General features: G+C 32.3%; 1 non-coding gene across 1 annotated transcript; it reads right to left on the bottom strand.

The window, feature by feature from the left end:
* Positions 1-5,401: 5,401 nt before the first annotated feature.
* Positions 5,402-5,497, bottom strand: TRNAY-GUA (transfer RNA tyrosine (anticodon GUA)). Its single transcript has 2 exons — positions 5,461-5,497; positions 5,402-5,437 (listed from the first exon to the last, which is right to left on the bottom strand). It is a non-coding gene; the product is annotated as a tRNA-Tyr (tRNA).
* Positions 5,498-12,959: the final 7,462 nt, after the last annotated feature.

Raw genomic sequence — 12,959 nt, forward strand, 5'->3', positions numbered from 1 at the left:
TGAGCACTGAGAAGTTCTCTTGGTGTAGAGAAACAATGGGTGTTGCAGGGCTGGATCAATGACTAAGCTCTCCTGTGGCCCCCTGTGGAAAGAAAACAACAAGTGGGAGAATATTGGGTTGTGTTATATTCTTTCCACGACTACCTCACGTGCAGGGCGTCATAGGGGGGGCGGTAGCTCCTCCTGTACGTTGCGTCGGGCGCTGCCAGGGGGTAACACAAGGGGTGGTTGCCCCCCTGTCGGGTGGGGGTAAGTAGGGGGCCGGTAGCCCCCTGCACGGGGACCAGGGCAGCACCCCAAGAAATTTTTTTGGACCCTATATTAGGTGGGCGGACCTACCTATGGTTTTGTGCATGGATTTCACACATGGTTTTGGGCATGATAGTTTTCTGTTCATGGTATTTTGTAGATCCGGTCAAGGGAACTATAGTTATGTTCTAATCCAGGGTTAATGGATTGGGTTTTATGGATTCTTCAGCATGTATATATATGCATTGTAACATTGAAAGGAAAATAATAAAAAATCATTCTGGTAGTCCCAGTTTTGGGATCCAGGGGAAAATCTCTGTGTATATATGTTTTATGTTGTATGCTCTTGCCATTGTTTTTTTTAGAATTCGTATGCATGAAATTTTGTACGGGGTTAAAACCTACATTGACTTTGACATTTTATGAGAAGAATAAGTATTCAGTTAATGTTGTTATATGTTCAATATTTGTATTATGTAATTTTCGCTTTAATTTTTATGTGAATCATTATTTTTTGAAAAAAATTGTGATTATTATTATTTTTTGACATGAAATTAAAAAAAAAAAAACTATTATTTAACCTTTTTTTGTTAAATTTTTCCTATAAAAATTGTGATTTTGACATGTCATTTCTAGCAAAAAAATTATCAAAATGTGTAATTTTTTAGTTATATTTATGTTCAAAATGTTTATTTTTATGTCGATTGTTAAAAATGATTGTGTTTTTAGAGACAATTATTTGATGTGCATTGAAAAATTAATTAACGACATATAAATATGTAGAATATTGAAACTTTAAAATATCGACCTTCTTCTTTAACTATGTTAAAAAATAAATGCCTCGCTACAAAAAAAATAAAAAAAATAAAAGAAAAACAAGAAAATATGAAGAAGAATATCACTTCAAAATTTGTTAAATTTAGAAAATAATTATTCACATTTAATACATTAGAGAATTTAAAGTAAAAAAATAAGCCTTTTAAAAAAAAGGCCCGAGGCAAAATCAACACTTTTTAAAATCAGCATGCAAATCACTAACATTATAAAAACTAATGTACATAAAAAAAATTTAAAGTGTCAAAAACTATGCTAATATATATATATATATATATATATATATATATTCTGCATCACCACTTTTCAAAATCGGTTGATATTTTTGCTACCTCAACAAAACAGGTAATTGTATCAATTCCCGTTTCAAAGTTTACATTGTTGTGTGTTGAATGAGCTAAGCCTTGTTGAAAGCTCAGGAGGGATGGCTCGATGAGCTTATAGACATGCTCATATTCATTGTTGCACAAGAGGCCCTGGGTAAAGGCCAATACCTTCATACTTACCACTGTGTGGGATTTCGAAGCCTTAAGACTTAGGAAGAATGACATTGATGCCTTATCTACCATGTGACCAAGCGCAGTGACCAAGCATGTAAGAAAAGAGAAATATGGTTGTCGATGGGTGAGAAATAACACTTGGATGACCCCATGTTGTTGCCCCAAAGATTTCAAAGGGGGGCACATTATGAAACTCCCGAGGTTGAACCCCTAGGGAGACATGGCATGGTGGTCCATGTGGAAGGTGGAACCCCTACCCAATCTAGGTCGTTGGTGCCATAAATGTTTTAGCATTATTGGATGGGCCCCAGACGCTGGTACCCTCGAGGTTTCGAAGGGGGAGCTCGTGGGGTTTACTCCCGCAGTGAGATGACAATGGGATCGCTATGAAATTGGGCGAAAAGATATGAAGAACGCCCCATATTTCCTGCTAGACAAAGAGAACTACACGTTCCACAAGGAGGGGAGGGGCGGGGGGCAATGCCTTTAGTGGGACCTCCGTTACATGGTAGTTGACGAAGGAAGAAGTAACCTTGGTGTTTTGGACTTGTGACGTCACCCTAGACCCCTGAGACTTTGGAAGGAAGGTAAGGTAGCACGCCTGGGGATTTACTATCGGGTTGAGGTGACACTGCGGGCCCCGTTTCAAAAGCCTTGGATGTAATGACTTATATTGTCATGTGTATATACTTTGGGCCTGAAAGGGGGTGACACACATAAATAGTTGTTGCTACTAGAAAAATTAACAAGAACTATGTAGACATTTGACACCTGTGGTGGAGTTTCCAAGAGGGAAGACTTGGCATTAACTGGGATAGCCACGTGGAAAATCATGTTGATGTGCTGCGATCTAGTAGGCCAAAGTTTGAATGGCCATAATTTCCAATCTGGAAGCCCAATTGAGGCAAATTTACATATTGTTGGATTCATCTCGATAAGGCAGACGTAATGGTATCATTCATAATAGTAATAAGTGATCATACATTTGCTAATAATAAAATGTATGAATTTTCTTAAAAAACAATAATGAGTTCTGGTACATTTGTAAGTAACATTGAATAATGGTTATCCTTACTACAACTTGAAAAATAAATTATAATAAGATTTGCCACTTTAAAATAATTAAATAAAAAAATATATTTAAATTTGAAATATTATTATCAATTTAACTTCTTAAAGAGTTTAAGAAACAAGAAAAAAGTCCCACATAGAATATCTATATCTCCACTTATTCTAAACACTAAATACATAAATATCTATCAACATAATATTTTTAAAATTATCATAAAGATAATAAATCTCCAACACACTAATATTATAATCTAAATGTTTTATGAATTTGTACTTTTAAAACTGCTCAAAATATTGCGAAACAAAAAAAACGGATTATTTTAACAAATATAAACTATCATAATTATATAATTTAGTTGCAACAATTTTATTAAAAGATATTCAGTCATCTATATAGTTAATTAATTTAAATAATAATAAAAACAAATCAATTAACACTTTTTACTTATTTAAATAGTTTAAAAAATCATCAAAACAAAATATGGTCAATAATTTCTTTTAACAAAGATCCAAGATTAATATAAATAATTAAATAGAAAAAAGGATAGTATTTAAATTTAAGAAACAAGAAAGAAGTCACACCGTCAATCTCTCGAATAAACAGGTAAGAAAATGAAGTTGAACTTAAGCAAAGAAAATAACAACTTTTTTAATAAGAGCCATTTAAGTTAATTTAATCATATATTATAGTTTTCGTTTATTTATTTATTTTAATTATATATATAAATAGAGTAAATTAATATAATTATATAAATTAAATGGCGATACACATTCATCATAATTAATGGTTGAGGATAAAAGTGTTATGCTAGATGAGTTATGATTTTTTGGATATTTAGTAATTGATAAGTTATGATATTATAAGAAAGTTTGTGATATACTTTTTACAATTTTTTTTCAATAGACTAATCAAGAAGAGAATTTGAATCTACCTTTTTACAAGTAGTAGTTAACAATATACCCATTCACCATCAATTCAAAGCACCATAAAATATTTTTTACAATTTAATATAAGAGAAAATGTATCCTTTTTAATACTTAATAGAAAATTTTACTTAACTATCAAAAAAATATTTCAATAAAGGTTATAACTAAAATATTTTAACATGTATGTTAAATAAAATATTCCAATATCTATCCTAAAAAAATTTAACAAAATAAAATATTCCAATATCTATCCTAAAAAAATTTAATAAAATAAAATATTTTAGTATTTATAAAGAAATTGAAAGTAACCAAGAATGCATTTTACAATATAATATAGTAGTAATAAGTGTGAGGGCTATTTTAATAGGCATCTAAGATTGATTGAGCTTCCCACCATCATGGTGATAGCATTCCACATTGAGCAAATCATTCTTTCATCCAATAAACAAATCTTAGACTCAACCTCATTACAAAATAATAATAATAAATGTAAAAGATATATAATTTATGATTTTTTTAATAAATATATTACAAATTCAAATAATAATTTTATAATTAATTTTATCATTACTTTAAATTAAAAATGATTTAATCTAATAGTAACTTTAATATATTGGAAAATCAATGATTTTATTTTTTTATTCTTGAAATCCAATAATTCATTGTGATTTTAATTTTTTAATGTTGAAATTTAATAATCTAAATTTACAAGTTAAAAGTATACTATGTTTCAATGATCACTATTTTGTTGAGTTTGAGAATATCTCGATAATAGGTAAATCATTCTTCTATCCAATAAAATTAGACTAATTATAAATAATAATAAATATTAATTAGTCTAGTTACAAAATAATAATAGTAAAAAGTAATATATATATATATATATATATATATATAATTTATGGTATTATTTTTATAAATATATTAAAAATTTAATTATGTAAATTTAAAATATTGGAAAATCCAATTATGTTTTAATTTTTGAATTCCGGCTTATGTGATTCATAATATGTTTAACAAAAAAGGCTTATGTGATTCATAATATGTTTAACAAAAAATCTTTCAGTTAAAATCACATAGAAAAAATCTCTTCAACACTTTTTGAACCAACTAATATGATTCATCTTCCTGAAAATAAATCACATTAATTGGTTTGAAATGATCCACAAAATTTTCTCTTATATAATTTTTACAACAACAAAAAATTGTCAAATATATCTCAAGTGATTTCTACCAAAAAAAAAAAAAATAAAATAAAAACCTTTGCTTAACATCTCAATTGCTCAAAATTATATTTAAATTAAAAATAATATAATCCATTTGTGAATTTAAATTATAAGAAAATCTAATTATATTCCAATTACTCAGAATTATATTTAATTAAAATAAATCAATCCGCTTTTAATTTTAAAATATTGGAAAATGTAATTATATCCCAATGTAAATTTGAATTACTGCAGAATCTAATTATAAAGTCATTGTGATTTTATTTTTTTAAGTATTGAAACCCAATATCCCAAATCAACAGGTCAAAACGCTCAAAATTATATTTAAATTAAAAATAATATAATCCATTTGTGAATTTAAATTATAAGAAAATCTAATTATATTCCAATTACTCAGAATTATATTTAATTAAAAATAAATCAATCCGCTTTTAATTTTAAAATATTGGAAAATGTAATTATATCCCAATGTAAATTTGAATTACTGCAGAATCTAATTATAAAGTCATTGTGATTTTATTTTTTTAGTATTGAAACCCAATATCCCAAATCAACAGGTTAAAAGTTTTGAGAGGCTTGTACCAAAACGTGATCTCCGACTTGCCGGATTCGAACCAGCGACCTAAGGATGTCAACCAAGAATATTTTCCTTACTACAGTCCTCCGCTCTACCAACTGAGCTAAAGTCGGCTTGTTAAATAAATGGACAATCAAATATTTAATTGTCTTTATGATGTGAGGTACAGGCTAGTACCATGCTTTCATCGATGCCGAGCGAAGTTATCTTAAAGACAGTTTGTGTTCATACCCTCTTTTATTTTCGAAATGCATCCTTCCCTGCGGGTAAAATTCAATCAACACCTACAGTGAGATCCGGGGTTCAAATTTAGTTGTTGAATTTGAATGTATTAATTTATTTATTATTAACATAGTGATATAAATTAAATTGTTGATAAAAATGGATAGTTATTAAAAATATTATGTATTATTTGTAATAATGAGAATTTGTAATTTCAATATAAAAGCAGAGATAGGCAATTGAGAAATTATTTGGAAAAATTTTATTTTATTTTTCGGATTTATATAAAGAATATTTTCACATTATTAAATTTAAACTATTTATAAGTTATTGAACCCAGAGGCTTATTCCATAGTCCAACATGATATGTAACTTTGTATGCCTGTCATCAAAGTTGAAATTTTGTTCATGTTAGTGAAAATAATATATATATATATATATATTAAAAAAATTAAATAACTATACAAAACATTTAAAAAATGTTGCTTCATAAAAAAAATTGCATGTGAAGAAATTGAATCCCTCTCAGCTCATATAAAATCTTTATTTAAAATGGGTCTATGTTGATGATTTTTTAAAAAAAAAAAATTTGAAAACCCTATTTCTAAATAAACCACACATGTTCACATAAATATATCCATCGACATAATTTTTAGGTTGCTTTTCATTGTAAGAATCTGGTTATTAACATATCCATGGCTGAAGCATTTCAATCAAAAGAAAATTTCATGTTGCAAGGATTTTCATTGAGAAAATAAGAAAAGAAAATTGTACAATTCCCATAAGAAATTATTTTAGTGCATTTAGGGGAGAGATGTCTAATGTTGTGCAAGGACCAGTAATTGATATAGTATTGGTCCCACCAAACCACCACAAGTTGAGACTTGTGCAACCAATATTTAAACAAAAAGAAATAACATTAAATGCAAATATGTTTTAATTATAGTCCAAAATTTCCCAAAACATTGACTCGGCCCACAAATGTCCATAAATAGTATCTTAATACTTAAGAGTATAAATCATATTGACTCAACTAGAAAATAGATAAAACCATAAATTCTTCCAAAATGGTCTATTTTACAAGTACAAAGTAGCAGTGACTTCAACCCCCACTCATCGACACTGAAGCTATGTATCCCAAATAAATATCCATACCTGCACATAATAAAAGTGAATGTATGTCAACCATAACTGCTATGTTGTTCAACATTTAAACCCATTGTGTTTAATAAATGACACCCAACCCAATAAAATTTAAACCCCTTGTGTTCAATAAATGACACCCAATCCATTTTATTTCCCAGTAAAAAAGATCAAAGCACATGGATCAACAAAAAACAAATTCTCAACCATTGGATCACATCCAATTCAATCCAGATCATACATTCAAAAAGAATCCATTGAAATCCATGTCCATCCTTGCCACCAATTAAATTCAAGTGCAAAAAACTATAAAAGATGTTCAACCACTGTTGAAGTTGCATGTTTAACATTCAAACTATTCACTAGCCTTGGAGACAAACCATCACAGAACATTTGACAGTATATTCAGATTAGTTATTTCAATTACTATACATTTTTCTTACAATTTTATTTTTGTTTCTCACAGTTTTTATTTCATGAATATATATATATATATATATTCCTATATTCTAAATCATTTTAAAGTTGATTAGAAAACATGACACAACCATAATGAAGAGTATTGGCTAGTATGGCTAACTACAGATGAAAAATAACATAACCCGTGGAGATAAACTTTAAATTGAACTGACGATTACACATTCTAATTCTCAAGCCACACGCGTTTGTTTCTTCTCTTATTGAAAATAAATATTTCATTGAACTTTTTTCTTGAGAAAAAATAAGTCCAAAAATCAATGTGCAATAGACAATCCAGATCAACATATTAACCAGAAAAGGAACTAGGTGACACTTTTTATAGTTGAAATTCCTCCTGGATCTTATTTCATGTCTAAAGAGTGTTAGCTATAGGAATAACAACAATATTGACACTAGGTCTCTAAGTTGTCAAAGAACCCAAATGAGAATTCAAGGATAGCCCCAAAGAAAACAAGCAATGCAAAAGTTTATGAAGCATTACAGTCAACAATAAGTAGAGGGGTATGCTCATAATACCAAAAGAAGGTGGAAGCCCAGGGAAAACAAGCAATGCAGAAGTTTATGAAGCATTATAGTCAACAATAAATAGATGGATCTTCTCAGATGACGAGAATGTAGAAACCCAAATGATATTTTGGGCAAATTCAGTACTAAAAGCATGCAAATATGTGAGTAAAGGCAAACATGATAATGATTTCAAAAGAAATGAAAACGGTGCAACATTGAATCATTTGTCATGCAACCTAATAATAAACTAACTTGTCTCGAAGAAAAAATATAAATATTGTTCAGATCTTGGTACTTAGAGACCTAATGAAACTAAACAATATTGACAAACATGAGGCTAAACAATTTAATTCAAATAACAATTTATAAAAAATAACTAAATCAGATCAACATCTTAACCAGAAAAATCACTTTGTTTAGTTGAAATTCCTAGGATGTCTATGAGTGTCTCCAAAAGTGTCAGACTTTACAGTTTTCAATATTTAAGGGTTAAATTTAATTGAAACAATAGTAAGCCAATGCACTTATAACTAGGTCCAAGAACACAGCTAAGGCTATGATCCAAAATGGATCCTAAAACCCTCTAAGTCTTCACATACTTAAAAACTATCGCAAGGGGAAAACATTATCAAATGGAAGAAAACACTATCGCAAAGAAAAAACAAGAAGAAATGGCAAAAATAGAGTGAAACGGAGGCTTAAGCAACATCACACAGGAGTCGTTGGATCTGGCCGATCAATGGTCTAGATTTGATCAGCATATCGTAATCGGCGGTAGCAAGGGGAGTTAATCAGGCGCGACCTTATGGGAAATTGCAATAGCGATCAACGCAATTAAACGAGAGTCGTTGATCAAGCGCGCAGATCAACGGTCCAGATCTACTCACACTATCGCATTGCCAATACACACAAAAAAGGACTTACTGGGGCCCGAGGACAATGCGATATGAAATTGTGATATATCACATCGCAAAATCGCATCACGACAATACAGAGCAGCGGGGTCGACACATATGCGACTTGATATAAAGCCGGAGCCGACGGGTTTTATGGGCACAAATATATATATTTTGAGTTCTGGAAGAAAAGGGTTTTTCTATGTAAATTCGCATTTTCGTTAACTAAACAAAAAACAAAGGAAATATGAACGGAGCGATAAAACGGACCCGAAAGGGTTTACACATGCAATGATATATATTGAGTTCCGTAATGAGCGGAATTTTAGGCGGGCCTTAGGCGGTAAGTGGTATTGGATGGGCTCCGCCTGATCCCATCCACTGGCTGACACATGGCTTGAGAAAACTGCCTTTTCGGGCGGGTAATCTCCGTACGCCTAAGCCGCTCGAAATGAATATCAATTGTTGGATCAAGATCACACATATCAATGATTGGCATGCGATAGTGACCCAAAGGCGGACCTGATAAGATTATAAGGTGTAATTGATAATATTTGAAGTCCGATAAATGGTAGTTTGGCGGATTTTACAACGTTTTTGTGTATTTCTCTGTGTAAACAGAGAAACAACATTTTTGGGATTTCAATGTGTCGATAGTCCCTTCCGTTACAAAACAGGTGGCCACCATACCTGAAGACGTTACACCATGATCGGTTAACGCTAAGAGGGGATTTGAACGGATAGAGACCGGACGCTAGAAAGCTCGAAAGGGAAAATGAACAGACAAGCGCCAATTGGCTTAAAAGCCACAAAATGACAGAGACAGAGGCAAGCAGTGCTGAGACAGAGAGAAAACAGAGACATAGAATGGGAGGGAGAGTTTGTGTACTTAAAAAGACTTGGGGGATCCAAGTAAAGCCATATTGTTTTATTCCTATTGTGCTGAGACTCAATTTGAGCTCACAATTGTAAAAAATCTTCTCTTGAAGACATAATAGAGAGATCACCACTAAAAGCTGGAACAGGAGACGTAGCCCACGAGTTTTGGGTGAACTCCTTGATTATTTGTTGTGTTGTGCATGTTTGTCTATTATGTTTCTTTAACTGCTTCACTGTCTATATTATTTGTAATCTTTTCGATCTGTTGCACTAAGTAATATAGGAAAATCTTGCACATGAGTCTGTAATACCTTAATATTAGTCTAAGATCACATTTTCAGATCAAGTGGTATTAGAGCTTTTGGTTTTTGGTTTTGTTAAGGTTAGGCAAGCTTGTGTTGGATTCTTGAATGCTAACTAGGTCAAAGCTCAAACTAGGAGAAGGAAAACTTGTTGAGACTAATCCAAAGATTGGAAGAGTCTATCCTTAGAGGAGAATTGTAGAAGAAATTCCATTGGAATCAGAATCTCAGTTCATGGACAGTTTTATGGCCATGCGAGGCATGGTGGAAGAGATGTATCAAGAATTTAAGAAGGGTTGAGGTGAAAGCACTTCAACACCCAAACAAGGCAAAGGAGCAGAGGAACCTCTTCTAGTTGCCCATCCAGAAGGCAAAGGGAAAGGGGAGGAGCCTCCTCCCTCATCTCCTCCACCATCACCTCCATCTAGCCCTGAAAAGAAAAAGAAGAAAACATCTTTGATTAAATTAGATGTAAAGTTTGATTTGCCAATCTATGATGGAGAATTAAATACAGAAAATCTAGATAATTGGATTAGATAGATTGATGTATATTGCAAGGTGCAAAACATTGATTCAGAAAGGAGAAAGATTCAGCTGGCTAGCTTTCGCCTTGGAGGAACTGCCCTAGTGTGGTGGGAAGGCAAGACACAAGCTGATCTGAAGAGACATGGTAAAATTCTTTCTACCTAGACTGAATTTGTTTCTGCCATTAAAAAACAGTTCTATCCTCTAGTTTATATGCAACAAGCAATGATGAGTTGGCAATCTCTTCGCCAATTAAAGGGCCAAAGTGTACAAAGCTATACTTAGGAATTTAGAAAAAGAGTTTTAACTCTAGGAATTTCTCTAGACTCACTTGAAACTTTGTTGAAGTATATACGTGGTCTGCATAGCTATTTGAAGCACACCATTCTCATGTTTAATCCCACTAGCCTAGATGATGTATCAGTTCAGGCTACACATCTAGAGGCTAGAAGCAACAATGTGAACCCAGAGATTGGGGGATCATCAAAACCCTCTGCAAGTAAGAACAAGGAAAAGAAGAAGCTGAAATGGAAGGAGAGGAAGACAAATGTTGTACAGAAAGACAAACCTTCATGCACTCATTGCAAGAAGGATGGACACGATGATGAACATTGCCGGTCTTTGCATCCGGAGCTGAAATCTAAGAAGTTTGGTGGTAAGAAGAAGAAGACTGCTGCTGCTATTCAGAAAGACTTGGGGTCAGACTCAGGGGATGAAACATCAGTCATAGCCACAAGTATAAAAGTTAAAAATTCTAAAGTGTCTACGAGTAATTCTGCACAATCTATTGATAATGAAGATAATGAGAGGAAAAGACATGAGCCTTTTCATATTAGAGTTATTTCCAAGCACCAAAAGATTGATACTTTATTTGATAGTGGATCACAAGTAAACTTGATTTCTGAAACAATTGTAAATAAGTTGGGCTTACTAACAACACCTCACAAGAAGCCATATCCATTAGGTTGGGTATGTGATAAAGCAAAGCTACAAGTGACTAGACAATGTAAACTTAGGTTTGCTATTTGGGTCAACATTTGTAGATGAGGTTGAGTTATATATAGTTCCCTTGGATATATGTGGTATTGTTTTAGGAAGTCCTTACTTGTATGACAGAAAAGCCATATTCTATAGAGCTGAAAATAAGCATCAACTCACTAAAGATGGAATAGAATATATTGTAAGAGCTCATAAACTCAAAAATAACTATTCTCTCATAAACTCAGGGTAGATGAAAAGAATTGTAAATTCATGCAAGCAATTTTTACTAATAGTTGTAAAGAAAAAGAACCCTGATAAAACCAATGTATTGGAAGGTTGTGATGCTAAACAGAAAGTTGATTTAGTTAAAGTTGTTTCAGAATATGATATCCTATTTCAAGAACCTAAAGGTCTGCCACCCAAAAGGGAAATAGTACATGATATTCATTTGCAGCAAGATGCTCCATTGCCTAACATCGAAATGTACAGGTTATCCGCTTTAGAGAATGCAGAGATCAAGAAGCAGGTACATGAGCTACTCGATAAAGGGTTCATAAGACCAAGCACATCACCATGTGGATCTCCAATCGTATTGGTGAGAAAGAAAGATGGTTCGTGGAGGATGTGCATTGATTACAGAGCATTGAATAAAATAACGATCAAGAATCATTATCCTCTTCCTCGCATTGATGATCTATTAGATCAACTGAAAGAAGCAGTTTACTTTTCCAAGTTGGACTTGTGTAGTGGCTATCATCAGGTCAGAGTAGTAGAACAAGATGCATGGAAGACTGCTTTCAAAACAAAGCAAGGGTCGTATGAATGACTGGTTATGCCTTTTGGATTAACTAATGCTCCTGCCACTTTCATGAGAGTTATGAATGATGTACTCAGACCTTTTATTGATGATTTTGTAATTGTATATTTAGATGAAATTTTTGTTTTCAGTAAAACATGGGAAGAACATTTGAAGCATGTAAAGCAGACTTTAGATGTTTTGAAAAGAGAAAATCTCTATGTGAAGTTGTCAAAATGTGAATTCGGCAAAACATCTTTAAATTATTTGGGTCATATTGTAAGGGTGGTGAATTGAAGATAGATCCCTCTAAGGTTGAAGTTATTAACCCAAATCTGGTACATAATTTAGGAGTTTCCTAGGAGCAGCACAATATTGGAGAAAGTTTATTGTTAACTTTACCTTGATTGCAGCTCCCTTACATGCTTTAACAGGATTGAACAAGGTGTTTCAGTGGGGAGGCAAACAACAGAAAGCCTTCAACACCTTAAAAGAAAAAATTAGTACATCACCAGTACTGGCACTACCAGATCTTCAACGACCACTTGAGATTGAAACAAATGCTAGTGACTATGCCATGGGAGCATTGTTGATGCAACACGGTAAACCCATATGTTATCATTATGAGACATTTAATTCTACAGTAGTTAATTATCCCACATATGATAAAGAATTGTATGCATTAGTACAGAGTGTGAAAAAGTGGAAACATTACCTAATGGGAAAATAAACAATTATACATACAGATCATCAACCACTTCAATATTTGCAATCACAAACTAAATTGCAGCAATCAAGACACTATAGGTGGATGGGTTTTCTACAACAGTTTCATCTTGTCATC

This window comes from Pinus tabuliformis, chromosome 3_2 (genome assembly GCF_031772625.1).
Source record: "Pinus tabuliformis cultivar Carrire ecotype Pingquan chromosome 3_2, CPIR1, whole genome shotgun sequence".
In the NCBI taxonomy this organism is placed as follows: Eukaryota; Viridiplantae; Streptophyta; class Pinopsida; order Pinales; family Pinaceae; genus Pinus; species Pinus tabuliformis.